This window comes from Onychomys torridus, chromosome 3 (genome assembly GCF_903995425.1).
Source record: "Onychomys torridus chromosome 3, mOncTor1.1, whole genome shotgun sequence".
In the NCBI taxonomy this organism is placed as follows: domain Eukaryota; kingdom Metazoa; phylum Chordata; class Mammalia; order Rodentia; family Cricetidae; genus Onychomys; species Onychomys torridus.
Window position 1 is genome coordinate 118,108,513 of NC_050445.1, and position 4,529 is coordinate 118,113,041.

Genomic DNA, 4,529 nt, shown 5'->3' on the forward strand with positions numbered 1-4,529 from the left:
TTTATTGTGACTATTCATAGCAAATAAATAAATAAATAAATAAATAAATAAATAAATAAATAAATACTGATTAGATCACAGACATAGTCTTTTTCACTAAACTCATATTGACCTTGGCTTTCTATACATCAATTTACCTATTATGACTTTGATATTCATGTTGCCTGATTATTATATATATTTGTTAAGATATAGAATAGGAGCTAGAAAGATTGTTTAATAGATAAAGACACCTGTTGCCAAGTCGAACAACCTGACTGCAATCCATAAAGAAGGAGTATACTTCCAAAAGTTGTTTTCTGATCTCCATATAGGAACTATGATATGTGCACACACATATACAAACAAATACACAAATAAAATTGTAGAAAATATATTAGAAGTTCAGTATACTGTTTTAATGCTCTGACCATTGATAGTTTTGCTTATAAGTTGAAGTTATTGACTTTGTCTACCACTGACTCAACATTTTATTGTGCAGAAAGAAGTTATTTACTTTGAAACATATATATGAATTATTTTACTAGTAATTACTTTTCATTTTATTATTTAAGTTTTAAGTTATCACACAAAGTCATGAGTTTCAGTGTGGCACATTTATACCTATGTCCCAGTATACTCTTTTCTAATCTGCCTCCCTCCCTCACTGTCCTCTCCAGTGCCCAAACTGTCTCTTCTGATTTCAAGTCACATTTATACAATTCCCTGTTTTCTTCCTCCTATGAGGTCTCTTATGCTACTCTCATTATACTTGTTTTAGTCTCAGAAATACTCACACACACAAAGACATATATAAAACACACACACACACACACCACACACATTAGCCACTCAGATATACATACAGACATAGATACATATGCACACACATGCAGAGAGAGAGAGAGAGAGAGAGAGAGAGAGAGAGAGAGAGAGATTTAAATCAAGGCTCTACATACAAAAGAAACTTGCGTCATTGTTCTCATTTCATTTTTCTTTAAGATTCCATTGTGTATAAAGTCACATTTTCTTTTTCAACATAGATCTTGGTCAATTTTTGAAAATTTATTGAGATCTAACAGAATGTTGTCACACTTTTAGGATGCTCTTTATATGAGTCGATGAAAATAAAGAACTCCAAACTTCATATTCTAGTTAGCGTGTTAGTAAGTCATTCCCCTTTTCTTCACTATAGGTCAAGCTATACATTATATGTATATTTTATTTACAAGAACTTTGTCATTTTTCTTTTGTAGTGATAATGGTTCCAATTCTTTTATTTCATTTGTTTGCAACTTACTGTATTTTCAGCAAGATTTGCTTCACCATAGCCTGTTTCCTCTTGTCCTATATTGAAAACCAAGGTCAACCAATTGGGAGGGGATGAATTTTATCCTTTTAAAATCATAATAAGAAGGGAAGAGGATGTGGAATCTTTGCAGCCTTCATTTACCTAATGAAGCAACCATGCTCAGTGATAAGAAGGAGGCTGTGGTTGCAAGGAGATGCTTCCAATGAACAAGTTCAAGGACAGCTCAAAGATAGCTCACTTGAGTCCCAAATTCTTACAGATTATAACAACTTCTGCCATGCAAAAGGAAATGATCCCAAAGACTCTTATCTCTAAGATTTTAAAACTTCTACTTTTAAATCTTTTATCTCTATGATTTCTCTATGCTTTACTCACAAGGAAATTTTTAAGACTATTTTTTAAACTATTTTTTATCTCAGAATTGGTTTGTAAGTTCCCTGGGTGTGGTTCAAGAATCTTTAACATCTGTGACAAAATTTGGCTTAAAACTTATAGCATAAGGCTATAAAACCTATACATAGGAATTTTAATTTGCTACATCTAATATATATGATTCAACTCTTATCTACAATATACTGTATATGCAACTTAGATTCAACTCTTGTTTAGGAAAACATGTTTAAATAGCAACCATGTGGTTCTTCCATCTTGACCGATGGCCTTCAATATGTAAGCAATCACATGACTGTCAGCCATCTTACTAAGATCAAAGCATAGAAACCATGTGACTTTACCATCTTAAGATGATAATGTGGCATAAAGCAATAATTACAAAACTTCTCAGTCCTACTGAGCTCTTAACTGATAATTGCATCTCCTTTTAGACTAAGGAAACCACATCAGAATCTAAAATATTTTGGATTGTTACAGATTTTTGTATAGTGATAAAATTTTAAGTTTATAAAAACCTACTCAGATTAACACAAGCTGATTTAAGATGTTTGTCTAACTATTTATGTCTTTGCTGTCAAGACACTAGAAAATTTGGGTAAGTTAACAACATATGTTTGATAAATGTTATATTTGATAATCAAAATTTGAAAATTCCTAAGATCTATAACTTTCACAGTAATATTTGTCCAAATAATTTGTATATTGCTTACTTTGCTTTGGTTTCTTGGATACCATACAAAACCCCTGCAATATTCCACAATAGTGAACCATAAAAGGATCAGTAATGTTTCCAGTATCTCTATGGACTCTATCTATGATTAAAGAGTTTTATTTTAATACTAAAAGTGCTTTTAAAAACATTTTTCTTAAAGCTGAACCTAACAGGGATCAAAAATGGAATGTAAAGTCCTAGTCTTATAAAAGTTTCTTACTGCAAACTGTTAAGATAATTAGATTTAGTCACCCTATAAGTGATCAACATCTTTAATGTGTTCAGAACTATACTTGTAGTCATGCTAAGTACTAATGTAATTAATTACATGAAAAGATTTATTTAGCCTCCTATGTATGCTTCAAAGTTAAGCCTAAAACAAGCAGCCAAATTAGGTATGCTTAGTACATAGAGGGTCCTCAAACTCTTCAGAGATCTGCTGAATATGGCATATAAAATGTTTAATAAAAAATCTTTTCATGCTTCCCACCCGGGCACTCGATGACACTGAGCGCTGTGGCCACCAAGGGGGGCTGTGCGTCGGTTGAGCAGGTGGCCACAGGGAGCCTCCACGGCCTGCGCCTGGCGGCTGGACATTGCTTTATATGAAAGAAATGCCTCCTCCACCCTAAGGTCTGCTGGGAACACTGACTTGAAGAGGATCAGTGGATTTTGCACCAAGCCCCAGGAAAGTCCCAAAGCCCCAATCGAATCCTGCAGACACAGAATGCCACTGCACAAACCCACGGACTTCGAGAGGAAGATACTGCTGTGGTCAGGGTGCTTCAAGAAGGAGGAGGACATCCCGGAGACAGTCTCATTTGAGATACTTGATGCTGCAAAGAACAAGATCCGGGTGAAGGTCAGCTATTTAATGATTGCTCTGACAGTGGCAGGATGCATCTACATGGTTATTGAGGGCAAGAAGGCTGTGAAAAGACATGAGTCCTTAACAAGCTTGAACCTAGAAAGGAAAGCCCGTCTGAGAGAGGAGGCAGCCATGAAGGCCAAAACAGAGTAGGAGTATTGGTGCTAGATTTAGAAAACCTGGGAGAAAGGTTATAATAACAAGCCTGCATTGGAAAGAACGTGACATAAGACACACTTTGCAGACATACGCTTTGCACAGATTTATTCCACTTCCCTGTTTCTGCTGTAGAGGAACAAATAAATTTTCTTACAGAAAAAAAAAAAAAAATCTTTTCTTGATAGAGAGAAATGCTAGCTCCTGGCAGTATCCCTAGATATCCACCAAAAGATAAAGCATAGAAGGACTCCACCTGGTGCTTGCTTAAAATGTGGCAAAGCCAAACACTGAGTGGAAAACTGCCCTTCATGTTGTCTGCTGCCAGGACACAATTCAGACTGTGGACAAGCAGGACACTGGGGAGTTGATTGCACCACTGTGCCTAGACAAAGTAGGCCAGCCCACCCCCTTTCAAAGTTCCTATTCTACAGAAAAGTTGGTCAGATTTCTGGACCTGGAAGCTGGAGACTGAGGCTGCCCTGGGACCTTTACCCCCAAGACCCACAGAGGAATATAGAGTGGTTGTCCAGGTGTCCAGTAAGTCTAATTTTTAATAGATTTGGAGGCTGCTTGGTGTTACTCTGGTGTTATCCCGCACTTAGGAGTTAATGGAAGGCAGATCTCTGAGATGGGAGTTTGAGTCCTGCTTGGTCCACAGAGCAAATTCCAGGTCAACTAGAGCTACACAGAGAAACCCTGTCTTGAAATGAAAAAAAAAAGTGCTTGCCATTGTGCTAAAAACATCTGTCTAATATATATACACCTCGTCTTCTGGATAGAGGAAAGGGTGTTAAAGTTTTTAACAAAAATCATTTTTGAATTCTCAAGAATTTACTATGACTAAAAGGTACGAGCCTACTGTTCTTTTTGCAATGTGAATTTCAGTAAAGATTACAAACAGTGGTAATTCTTACATATCCAAACTTTTACCTCTTTTTATAAACAAAATAATTCTTGTTAAGTTTCAGGGAATCAACTTGGATCCAGCCTTCACAGGTCAAATGGACTCCAGATAAGTACTGTCAATCAAAAGCCTGTTTCCCCACCTGCCAATTCCTGAGTATTGGATTTCTTCCCTTTTCCCTGGTCTTAGGACTCCCCTCCCC

The 4,529-nt window shown here is 36.3% G+C and overlaps 1 pseudogene; it reads left to right on the plus strand.

Moving 5' to 3' along the window:
• Positions 1–2,897: 2,897 nt before the first annotated feature.
• Positions 2,898–3,424, plus strand: LOC118580127 (annotated as a pseudogene).
• The last annotated feature ends 1,105 nt before the right edge of the window (positions 3,425–4,529 follow it).